This window comes from Meleagris gallopavo, chromosome 1 (genome assembly GCF_905368555.1).
Source record: "Meleagris gallopavo chromosome 1, MGAL_WU_HG_1.1, whole genome shotgun sequence".
Classification (NCBI taxonomy): Eukaryota; Metazoa; Chordata; class Aves; order Galliformes; family Phasianidae; genus Meleagris; species Meleagris gallopavo.
The window spans coordinates 117,101,987-117,115,242 of record NC_139404.1 but is presented as its reverse complement, the minus strand read 5'-3'; the positions used below and the strand labels follow the sequence as shown (position 1 = coordinate 117,115,242).

At 38.8% G+C, this 13,256-nt stretch overlaps 1 protein-coding gene across 6 annotated transcripts in view; it reads right to left on the bottom strand.

Moving 5' to 3' along the window:
* Positions 1–3,334, bottom strand: part of SMPX (small muscle protein X-linked) — a 44,464-nt gene extending 41,130 nt beyond the window's left edge. For 3 of the 6 annotated variants that reach the window (XM_010725712.3, XM_010725720.4, XM_010725726.4), the window contains exon 1: positions 3,164–3,321. The gene's annotated coding sequence lies outside the window, so the exon portion shown is untranslated. Of the gene's footprint in view, positions 1–2,175; positions 2,268–3,143 lie in introns of those variants that run through there. The other 3 variants (XM_085210879.1, XM_085210882.1, XM_085210900.1) reach the window with 3 other exon arrangements.
* Between the last annotated feature and the right edge of the window lie 9,922 nt (positions 3,335–13,256).

The window sequence follows — 13,256 nt, the reverse complement described above, 5'->3', positions numbered from 1 at the left end:
GAGGGAAGGGAAGGGAAGGGAAGGGAAGGAAGGGAAGGGAAGGGAAGGGAAGGGAAGGGAAGGGAAGGGAAGGGAAGGGAAGGGAAGGGAAGGGAAGGGAAGGGAAGGGAAGGAGGGAAGGGAAGGGAAGGGAAGGGAAGGGAAGGGAAGGGAAGGAAGGAAGGGAAGGGAAGGGAAGGGAAGGGAAGGGAAGGGAAGGGAAGGGAAGGGAAGGAAGGAAGGGAAGGGGAAAGGAAGGGGAAGGGGGAAGGGGGAAGGGGAAAGGAAAGGGAAGAAGGGGGGAAGCGGGGAAGGGGGGAAGTGGGAAGGGGGGAAGGAAGGGGGAAGAGGGAAGGGGGGAGAGGGAAGAGGGAAGAGGGGAAGGGGAGGGGGGGAGGAAGGAAAGGGGAAGAAAAGAAAGAAAAAGATATTTACTATCCCTTTAATTGAATAATAGCTTGGCATTTTACTATTTCACTGAGGTTTATTACTTTAACTGGACTAGTCCTTCATCACTATCTCACTATAATGAAAAATAAGAATAGTAATACTAAAAGTTGATCAGAAAATACTTGAAAATCCATGAGAACTCACTGATAACAACCGAACTGTATCATATTTTGACTACAGTATTTTACCTAACATTGGAAACAAAATACTGAGAATTGTAATAAATGAGAGAATAGTGGAAATATAGTAAGAAATCACAAGTGAGCCAAAGACTTTGTGACTCTAAAGACCATAACTTTCCCATGGAGGCAAGTAACAAATTAAATACCGATCGTTGTAGGTTGCCTTCAGACCAGAGTATCAGTCCAAAGTTGTATCCCTGAAGCTGCATGGAAGATTGTTCTTGCGTACTCTCTTATCAGCTTTAAATCTGTTCCTAATTCTGATAACTTAAAATGCAGGTGATCTGCCATTAGAGGTCTCTCTCTGATTGCACACTCAGCTGTATGGGTGCTAGCTGACCCCAAACTCAGAGGATGTAGGCTTCAGATTTAAATAGGTGAACTGACATTTGTAAATCAGTTAAAAAAAAAATCCAGCCATGCAAAATGCAAACAGCATGCTTCCAGTAAATCTTACATTGTGGCACTATATTAAAATCGGAGATAGTTAGAAAAGTTCAGAATTCAGTTTGAGGGATGAGATCTTAGTCATTGCAGTTCATAGTAACATTTGCAAAGATTTCAGTAAGCCAAAATTTCAACTGAAGGATTTATTGCACTCTCTTTCCTTTTTAAAAGTCCTTGCTATGCACAGAAATAAACATTTCTTTATGACTGCCACACAGCGTACACTGATGCATTGTGCTGTTAATCAGGAGTTTTATTCCAGAAATAAATACAAAACAACCCATCAGTTTATTGGAAAACAGGGCTCATAATACAGAAAAGTTTAATTATTTTTTCTTATCTTTTCCTCTTTCAAATTAGAATGGAAAGATGGAAACAAAAGGGCAGGAAATTAATAGAAACATTTTAAAACACTGTGGGTTTACTTTCTAAACACAGTCACAAAAAAATTCAAGCTAAGGTAAACTCCTCTGTCTTGTGTGTCTGCACTGCAGAAACAGTGCTCTACATTTCTGTGGCTACCTCAAACAAATGGGTAGGGATTTACAGGGAATTTCTACTTTAAAAGAAAAGCAATCATGCTACTTAGTGAGATCCTCTGAGCTTGCAATGACTGCAATCAGACTCCTGTTCCTAAAGACAGACGTATGATACAGTTGTGTAGGACTGCTTTCGGAGGAGGTGATTTTCCTACCAGTTTATGCTGTCCTCATTACTGCTAGAGAAATCAGGACAACAGCACACCACTGAGTAAAAATAGACAATCTTCTGGAGCTCTTTCCTCTCCTTTCGGTCTCCTGATCTTCCCTCCAGAACAGTACTGACCATCAACCATAGGAAAATAAACCCCACATTACAGATGCATCTACTACTGAAGTAATTACTGCATTTGTATACATTTCTATATTTTTTTCCAGGTGTCTCAGAAAGTTAATAGTGCTGCACTGACTGATTGATTTTTTTCCGTCATTTCACTCCAATCTGCAAACTCGGACAAGTCACTCTCCACAGTCACTTCCATGGCCAAATTTCCCACATGCAAGCTCAGAGAAGCAGTAAAGACACACAGCCTTTATTCCCCAGTGCCTTTTGGGCTGCCCCATACCTTACCTCTTACCTTTTATGGTCTGCATGCTGAGCCAAACTTAGGAAGCAGCAGCAACAGATTTCAGTTTGGAGCTGTTTAATGCCAGGCTGCCCCTGCAAATTCCCATGCTTTCTTCACTTCCCAATGAAAGTAACCACTACATTTTGTAGGCTGACAAAAATCTGTGTTGTGAAAAGATCCTTTAAAACACAAAGGACCTATCTACTGTCCCTCTGCTAAAAATAATTTCTGACAGGGCTGCAGAAAGATAATGAGCTGACTGATTCAATTTGCTTTAAATGCAATGAGGTATCATAATGCCATCTTTTGTAATCTGCACAAGAGATGCACAGTAGCTTACACACACCAGGAGGGACTCCCCCCAGCTGAATGCTGTCCTTTTCCCCCCTGCTGTACTTACAGCATCAAGCACAAAGGCTATTTTGGACACAGAACCACAGTGTATTATCTTATTAAAAGGCTTAGACAGGAACCACATCACTATGGAACCCAGCTAGCACAAAGAAAGAAAAGAAACCCCCACTTTGCAGCTTCCTGAGTGTTACTGCATGCTGTAAGAAAATGCTGTATTTCCTGTAATGCAGTTCCCACCATCACTGTTACCTGTTAAACTAACAGTGAAAGACTACCTCTCTTACTATCAACCCCTCCCATAACATTTCACTATATGTAGCATATAGAAAACAATAAGCATGTACCTATGGACTATAGCATTTAAGCTAATACGGTTGTGCTTCTTATGAGTCAGCAGGCATTTAAATGACAGTTTTAAATCTTTTAAGATCCTCGCAGTCAATGAAGCAATAACTATAATGATCTGTTCTAAATACTGTGCACAAGACATTAAAACAGGCATAAAAAACAGAACTACTACAGTAACCTCGCAGCCAGCTATTAAAGAGTTTTCATAAGTCTTTTTTTAATTGACCCCTTCAACATTAGCTTACTTATCTAGTTATATAAGAAAAGTTCCAAACCGTCAAATGAGTATATACACCTTCCGATGGTGAAAGAGGTACCTTCTTCTACTGGCTGAATTATTGACCGTGATCCGCCAAATGTGTCTGAAACAGCTCTGATGCTTTCAGCCTGGACGGCACCGAGAGCTGCTCCAGGCTGGAGTGGAACTCGGCTGAGAAGCAAAGTGTAAAAGAGAATTCCTGTCATAGCTTCCAGTTGTTCTTCCTAAATATAGCATTTGATTCACTCTGTAACTTGGTCCCCTGTGACACTTGACCATCGTAAAAACAGGGCTCAAGTGTCAAGCAGTAGGTGTTGAAGGAACACACCTTTGGGTCCTTTTCATGCCCTCCCTCTCCCTGAGGCACATGATGGTGGGAGGTAGTACACATCTCCTCCAGTGGTTTGTGGGGCAGCACATGCCTCCCTCCCTCCTGCCACATCAGAGAAAGAAATAATTACGAAGACGTAATTATGAAGAACTCACCTCAGTGGGACTATATAGGGGAGGTGAACGTCACACCAACATTTGCTATATTGCTGCTGAATTGAGAGCAAACTTACCCAAGGGTCTTTGCTTGCTGTTCCTGCATGCAGGAAGGCTGTGCTGTCGGGCAGGAGAGCTCCTGAATTGGTGAGGCCATGGCTGCTGGTTGTTGAAAGGTAGGGCATATGGATGAAGAAAAACCAAAGGAAAAGTGTGTGGGAAAGCTTACATAGTTAATAAAAACATGAAAAGTTATTATACAGTTGTGCTCACACTACCTGTGAGTGCTGCAGTCAAGTAAGGAGACGAGCGAGTCATGTGTGGGGCACAGCCTCATTTCCCACTTCTGTAAGTGCAGCCCCCTGCCCATTACAGCTTCAGAGGAGTGAACTTTCCTCTTGCTCTGCTATGCCTGTTTTCCACTGACCCACAGCACTAACTGCAACAACAGCAGTGTCATTACTGGTGTTACTGGGATTATCCCTCTCTGCTCTTGTGAGGCCCTATCTGGAACTCTGTGTCCAGATCTGGGGCCCCCAGTACAGACTGGACTTGGAGCTGTTGGAGGGGGTCCAGAGGAGAATCACAAAGATGATTAGAGCGCTGGAGCGAAGAGAGGTTGAGGGAGCTGGGCTTGTTCAGTCTGGAGAAGAGAAGGCTCCAGGGAGATCTCATTGTGGCCTTCCAGTACTAAAAGGGAGCTTATAAACAGGAAGAGAACTGACTTTTACATAGTCCAACAGTGATAGGACAAGGAGCAATGGCTTTAAACTAAAAGAGAGCAGATTTAGGTTAGATGTTAGAAAGAAATTCTTTACTCAGAGGACAATGAGACGCTGGCACAGCTGCCATAGAAGCTGTGGTGCCCCATCCCTGGAGATGCTCAAAGCCAGGTTGGATGGGGCCCTGGGCAGCCTGAGCTGGTGGGGGGCAGCTCTGCCCATGGCAGGGGTTGGGGCTGGGTGGTTTTAACATCCCCTCCAACCTAAACTATTCTATGATTCTATGATAACTGCACAACCACTTCAGACTGGAGAAGGATATGGCAACTTTTCAGGGACAGTCAAACAAGTTCCAAAATTATGCCAAAATATCGTTACAGTAGTGATTTCAGGGAGGATTTCCCTTGACTTTAACTCACTTGACATGCCACTCATTCCATTTCAGCTACCTCAAAGAGGAAGATGATATCCCAGACTACTTCAGTAAACCAGTGATTCACTCTCTGCTGCCCTTCTTCCCAAAAGAGCTGTCATCTGGAAGCAGCTTATAAACTTGATGACTTGCGTTGGCAGCTTGCAGGCTATTCATAGCCCCTTCATTCCCAGGAAAGACGCACAGGAAGGCATGCCACAGGCACATGTGTTTGGGTCAAGTCCAGCAGAGGTACAGAGGGCAATCAGGCCTTGCCAGTGAGACCGCTGGCCTACCTACCCAGAAAGGGCAGACATAACTGTTATGAAGTGTATTGAGGTTTAAGAAGAGTATTGCACTTGAAACTTGGCAGAGTTCGTAACAGCTCACAGGCAGGTCTTTTCCCTAGAATGCAGAAGTTTGTTCTATTAGGGTCCAAGGTCATGCTTTCCAGGTAGTTGAGACCATGTTAAAGCAAAGTTGGCATTACATAAATGACTTTATGTACCTCTTCGTGAAGAATCATATTTGGAATAAAAGCATTAGAAGGCAGTGAAAGAGGTGGTATATTTTTGTAATATGGTCTTGTAAATTAATTTATTCCAATTTTTATTATGATTATCATAACAAGAATCAGCTCTGGAATACAAAAAGCAGACAGAGTTCTTTCCTCCATGTGCTGTTAAATTAGCAAAGGTTCTGTAGTTCATGCCATTGCTTCCATTTTGTAAACCCACTGTCTTACAAATATGTCTGAGAAAGACCAAGTCAACACCATTTCCTGCAACATTTTCTTAATATAGTAATACAACAGGTAACTTCAGTGATGTTCAAGCAGGAAGAGAATTTACCTACGTCACTTATCTAACACTCATGAACTATCACACCTAAAAGGTCTTAAATAGTTGTGATTGAAGTTTTATCACAAAAAGAAGAAAATGTAGTTCTGTGTAGCTGTCAATGGAAAAAAAAAAGGCATTTTTTACAATAATTGTGTAGAATATGACTGCCTTTGAATAATCACTAGGATGCATAGCCCCATGACTTGCAGATTTGCCTGTGAAATACGTGCAGCCAATGATTTAATAAGTAAATCATGAGACATATGTGCATTTCAAATGACAGACTAAGTGCATGGAGTGTACAGTGTGTTAGGGCCAGATAACAGTACACTGACACACAGAATGTAAACTTATTGTCCTGTGTCCAAAGATCCAAAAAGACATAGTAACATATTTATTTGAAGTAGGAAAATCCCAATACAGCTCAAAATATACTTTTGTTGCATTTCAAGAAGCTTGTCTAATTAACATGCTGGACCGGCTTATTAGTTTTGAAAACAAAGTTGATGGTTAACAGAAATGTGTATGTATCTTTCTTCTTGACTGGGATGTTTCACTGTGTAATGTCAGAATTGTTTCTTTAGTCTGTCACTACTTAATATGCTTATTTAAATATTTTGCCCTTTGAGAAGTCTCATGAGCACAGATATAACTTCCCTGAGGCTCCTCAAAGAAAAATATTTTCCCCCTATAGTTCAAAATACTGTAGTGTGATACAAGCTATGTAATACAAATAAAAATCCAAGTAAACAAAGGAGTAGCCACACTCTCAGTTCACATGAAATAAAACTTTTTTACAGTGAGAAGTTAACAAATAGATGTTAGAGCTTTCCTTCAGTTTACTGGGTAGAAGCAATTGGTACCTTAGTGTGTTTAGCATATTGTAATATATTTGACCATATAAAACTTTGCTTGATTATCTTATTTTTAGCTCTTTTACAATTTCTTGCCAGGCAAAAAAAATAGCGGAACGAGAGTATTAAGTATTTGGTTAATTAATTATATTTATTTGAATTGTCTGGCAAAGTATATTAAGATTTAGGCTGCAGTGCAAGATAAACTGTTCTCCTCATTCATTACATGTAGGTTTGGAAGCTACTGACATTAAAAAAAAATCACAATAATGACTAAGGTTTAAAAATAAGGAACCTGTTATCAGTCAAGTTTGTCAGAGGACAAACCTAGAGGATCCTGGAGAAAAAAGAATACTCTATTTTCTAGCCCACACAAATTTTATTTGACTATTTGGGCCCTTCCCCCTAGTAAAGAGTTTTGTACTCCAGTTAACAACTATTTGGCACAGAAGCTTGATGAAAGACAGAGAATTTTAGCAGTGGTATCATATGAAGCTAGACAGAACAACAACTATATATATATTTATATATATATATACACACCAGAGCTAGCAATGACTTGGCATTCTCACAGCCAATTCTTACTCTTGTCTTAAACTAAAAATACCTGTAAATCCAATATTTCAGAAAGACACACAAATCTCAACTGCTATGTCAAAAGAAATATTATTTGAGGTACAGTTTATTCCTCCCAGTTTCCCCTAATCTGTATGTTTCTTAATACCCAGGGAAATTCATCACTTTGAGTTTCTACTTGTACAGCTCTGCCAATAACAGTAACAACAGTCTGTTTCAATAATGAATGGCATAAAAAAAGCGTGCAAAAATATTTGCTATTATCTAATGGACAGAAAATCAAAAAACACATCTAAATTAGCTGGTTTTGTTTCTGTGACGTTTCTGAGCTGCTGAATGTCAATTCAGCTCGTGCATGCTCTCTTTCTTTTCCGTATAAAAGCATGGTGATTATTATCACAGACTATTCCATCAAGAAATAATTAGCCTTGTATTAGAAGATGGTCTCACTAGAGGCTGCCAGTGACCTTGTTCTAAATTTCAGAGTTTCAGCATCTTTTAATAGCTTTGTTAGCATCATCGAAGAACTTGTATTAAGTTCTAAAAACTGCATTACGAATATAACCCACACAAATCTTAGAACATATCAGCTTTGACCACCGAATTACCCCAAAAGCTATATTCTCTGTTGCTTTTTGTTCTGTAAAATTCTTACATGCTTTCAGTAACTGAAATGTGATGATGACATAAAAATAGCAAATTCGTTTCCACTTTCCTCCTGGGAAATTTTAGCCAGTAAAAGCTGATATCATAATAAAGAGCAGAAGTACTGGCAGATTTTGAGGGCAATATGAATTTTAAGCGACATGCTGATTGTGTAAACATCCTGGCTGTTACAGTGACTCAGCATAATTTGGAAGTGATACAAAAAACATGACATCGAACATCAGATTTTGTACTGGGCATAGAATTTTGAATATGAAAAAAAAGGAAATAAGTGAATGATTAATGAAATTCTGTGCAGAAGGCCATCCATCATTTTCACAAATGAGGATAATTCAAGTATGCCTGTAATATCTAAGAGACTTCTTTGATGCAGTCGATTACATCATCAGTTGATTACATATGCTCAACAATATTACCTCTCATCTTCAGTGGTCAAATTAAGAAGTCTCACCAGACATACAGAAAGGAATTTTGCCATTCTGTCCAGTTAGTCCAAAGATGAACAAGAGCTAGCTACAGATATATCAAAGGAACTAGGGACTGAGTACCATATAAAGCAATGTACTTGTTTCTTAAGCATGTAATTAAATTTCAGTTTTGAAGATGTTCAGCTCACATGCCAAGTTCCTGCTCCTGGAGCAAATGACTTGAGTAGGGCTCAATGACTTGTCAGCAAAGGGCTAACAAAGAAAACAAAAAAGATTCATCATCTACATGGCAGCAAAAGAAAGCATGGCTGAGACATGAAAAATCTGCCTGGCTAGGTAGATGGATCCAGAATGAGGGAGACAAGGCAATGCACTGGAAGCAGAATATCAAGGACATTAAAAAGAAATTAATGCCGTCAGATAAAAAATAACCAAATTCAAGGACAACTTTGCCAAGTTGCTGAATCACACATGATTGATCAGTTGCTATATTTGGTTTGTATCTGCTGAACAGAAAATAAAAGCTGAAGATTGATAAACTGTAGGTGTGAAGATTTTTAAAGTTTGAATCAATATCAAAACACTTAGTTACTATGAGTCATAAGGAAAAAAAATCCTGAGCTTCTCATATCTCCAAAGTTTTAAAAAATAAGATCATTAAGAAGGAATGCTTTCTGTGGTGAAGATATGAATAAATCTACTAGTCATACCTATCTATCCAGCAGTCAAACATGATCTGTATCAAACTTTATTTTTATTGAATCAGACCCGATGCAGTAACATTTCCAGTCATTTGCAATCTTCTGCCACACAAACTTTGGAATCATTCAGAGAAAAACTGTCAACAGAAATCAGCATTGGCACAGGAAGACCACTAAAGTTCTCCTGCTGGTAACTTCTAAATGATGCTTCTCAACACAGTATCAAATCTCAGGTGTTAAAAATAATATAAACAGTTTCTGTTAGGAAATCGCCCAAAGTATTTTCTATAATCTTCGTGTATTACTTTATATCCATATGAAGTAGAGTTGCAGACTTGTATTATCTTCTGTCCAAGGATAGCAAAGACTCTCAAAAAAGGAGCTATAGATATTAAGCTGCTTGGTTCAGTCACATCAGGCTGCGCAACACAGGGGGTAGCCCTTCAAAGTTCAGTTCTCAAGGGCTGGAGCTAATAGTGGTGCTTGAAAAACATTTGTCCTGAATATGACTTTGGAGAACTGCCGGTTGCTCTGTGTTTCCTGTGCCCACCAACTGTCAGTGAGGTGCTAGAATATAATATTTGTATTCTGAGTGCTACAGGAAGATGCTCACAGCTTACTTAGAGCCAACGTTCAAACTGATGATTTATTTTTATCAAGGAAGAGGAAATGTCCTTAGCTCAGGCTCCTAACATAGAATAACTTATGTAAGTCACAAGCAGTCCCCATGCAAATAGAATGACAAGAGGCAGGGGGGATTTGTAGTACTGGGAAATTGCAAAACTCAGTTTATCTGCTGCCTGGGGGCTAAGTGGACATGAAACAGCTGCTGCTTGCAGCCTGATCCTTGAAGCAAAACAAAACCAGTGAGTACTATGTTGTGCTGAAGTGACTCAGGAGCTACTTCAGCCTTCTGTGCAGGCAAGCCAGACAGTGAAAACCTCATACATTCTTCCTGTGCAAGACCTTCCTGTTAGAACAGCTAAATGCCTTATACTCTGAGGTTAATACAAGAGATTCAAGCAGTATATCTGCTCAACAGTGAATCAAAAACGGCTTTGTCTTCTTCAAAGTGTTATCTCACTTTGACTTACACAAGCGAAGTGCAGTATTTTCCTTAGGGTTCAGGGCTGCCCTGCAGCTTTTGTGATTCAGAGTAGATAGGTCTAATGCTATCACATGCGTTTATTTCAGGTTACAGTGAGCATGAAACGATACCCATTAAAAGGAAACTATTTATTTATTGCGCTGCAGGAGAACAGGGATTTGTGTACCTAGGGATTTCACAAGTAATTTAAAGCACAGAAAAGCACAGAAAAGCACAACAGCTGTTTGGCGTTATCTTCCCATGTGTGCTTTCCTCCTTCACTGTCTAAGCCCTTTGTTTTCTGCAGTTTAGATAAATCTGTTTTCAAGGATGGACTCATAAAATCACAGAAGTATCCCAGCACAAGAGCTAATGCTAAACAATTACTCTGCAGTAGAAATTTTATGCTTTTCCTCATATGTAAGGTCTTAACAGCTGCAGAGAATGCAAAGCCAAACAGTTTAGTGAACAAGACTACCGTCTAAAACAAACAGTGGAAGCCCAAAATTATTATTAATACAGAATTTAATTCTAGATTAAAATCTGAGCTACAGCTCTCAAGATTCTGCATTTCCTTCAGGGTTTTGTTGTTATTTTTTAGTCTTATGCCCATTTCTCCTTGGAGCATAACAGCTTTGGAGGACTTTTTTTGATGCAATTTCAGTTGTGATGTGCCTAAAAGAATTATGACGGATCAGTAAGTGCTGAGAACTGATAGCAATTAAGAAAGGTCACTTTTGTTATGGATAAAGAACTAGTAATCAACAATTGATGAAAAAGCATATACAACTACTCTTTGTAACAGACAAACATAGTAAAGGCATGTTTCTATGAATGTTTGTGCTTTTCCTATATTTAAACTGCCTATATAAACAGTAACCTAAGAACCAATTTCATTTGTTTTAAGCATCAAAGTCCCACACTTCCAGCATGTAATTTTGGTAAACAGGTTAACGAATGCAAACAAATGTTGCAACTAAACAGAATGCTTTGACCTCATTTGTGTTTGAATAAAGTAAGACTGTTTTGTACTTTAGTTGGAACATAAAATATATATTAAAAAAAAAATGTAAGATATTCTGCTCATTAGGCACAGCAAGGGTCAAAAGTTTTTCTTTCCTTGTTTGGGTTCCAGTTTAAAATACCATGCATATTACATGACTACAGAACTCTCATTACTGATTTTTTTCCATATTCTGAGATTTTTAGATAACAATCCTGTAAAGTAATTGAAGAGATGAGCGTTTGTTGTTCAAACACGTATAAGCAGCACTCCATATATTTCTCTAGGGTGCCAGACTCTTTATCTCTTGTGCGTCAGATTTCTTCTTTTCTCTGATCTTTACATTTCTTCCAGCTGCAATAGCCAATCCTTCATATGTGCTTAATGGATCACCCATTTCATCTTCACCCATTTATTTCTTCTTGTACGCATCCTCCTCTGTGCTTGAAATTCTGCAAGCATTCATGTACTCCATGAAAGCAGTCCAGTCCTTCATTTCAAGTCAGTACAGGAACTTAACGCAGAATCAAGGCCACATTTTGTTCCAGCCTTCCTTTCCTCTGTTTAGCTCATCTCAAAATCTAGCAACTTAGTAGCAAATACATCTCAAAACATAAGTCCTCAAGGCTCAAACACATTTCCAACCAGGTCACATTCTGAATGTATTGACCTCAAACCGTCAAAATCCACATTTAGCAGATTTTAGGTCTGAGCCAGTGATGAACTGTGAGAAGGCACAATTTCCTTGAGGCCCAGCAAACCTCTGATACATTAGAGCTTTTGAAAGCACTGTTAAGACTGTAATTTTATTTTTAGCCTGCAATGTGTCATGTATCCAGTGTGACAAAATCTGAATAATTCTTTATGCACTTCAGTAATATGTGAAAGTCGAAGAGATTAATTATTAGATATGTTCGTAATTATTTTTAGAAAAAGATATTTGTTATGTCTATAAAAAGATGTGCATGATATTAATTCACTAACTGCTTTTGATAATATCTTAATTCATGTACTATTAACAAATTTTGTTTGGTATTTACTTGCCTAATTACATTTAATCACTATTGCTATGCTATTAATTCTTCCTTTGAAGTTTTTGCATGGACTTAAGATAACACTGCATGATGACTGATGTATACCCTTTTTTTAATGTTCTTATATGTTCACCCTTTAGAAGTCTACTCATACCCTCCCATCATTGCACACCTCAGCTGTAACTTCTAAAACTATGAGAGTTAGTCAGCACTGTGATGACTTACAGACACTACACACTGACCAAACTACTGTATTTTGTTTTTATCGTTACTTTAGTGTAGTATGTGAATGTGAAAAAAACAAGTGGTAGCAAAAAGCATGCATCAATATTTCTGCTACCTCCTAAATAATTTTAAATTAGAAATCTTTAATCCTGAAAACCTCAATTTTAAAAACACAATATGCAGTTTCTCCCGTAAGACTTTACAGTCTACAATGGTTTCACTCTAAGAGAACAAGGGTTAATTATGCCTTTTAGCCACCAGTAAATTACCACTAAAGTTATGTGAGTAAAAGCAGTGGGGCAAAGAGTGCTCTAGTTCACTCAATACTTCTTATACATTCCAGAAAATTCTCATTTTTGTTTGATTTATTGTGGTGAACTTTCTATCTATAAAAATAGATTGTGCATTTTAGTCACATTTCTTTTTAACTGCACTGCCAATTTCAGTGCAAACTCAGTAAAATTCAATTCTGTATTCTGTATGGTATACCAAGTGAACATTGAAGAAAAATATATAATAATGTTGCAAAAGCTGTTCATTGACTGGATCTTTTAGGGCACTGTGCCCATTTTTGTATGCTTGATTTCATAGAGACTATATCAACACTCTAAGTACTAGTATTCATAACTGTATGAGTGTGGGTGTCCATTATTGCTTCCAAAGACTAGAATAAATGTTGTATATTTATATTTCATGCATGTTGGTCATTTTCATTCCATGTAGAGCTGAGTACATTTCCCATAATTCTTCTGTTTTTACATTGGAATGGAAGGACTTCCACAGTTCTTGAGGCATCAATCAACAGATCCTATATAAGCATAATGGTTTAAGGACAACGGAAAATCTGAAGTGTGTGAGAAAAGCACCTCCAGCTTGAGAAGGAAGACAAATTAGTTCAGCAGAGGACAAGAGAGGCCAAGTGTCTATTACCAGCTCTCACTTGCCCCTGCAACGGCCAGTCCCTTGTGGCTGGTCAGAGCTGGACTCTACCTTACAATAAAATTTTCAAGGCCAGGCTGGATGTGGCTCTGGGCAGCCTGGTCTAGTGGTTGGCAGCACAGCAGGGGGGTTGAATCTAGATGATCATTGTAGT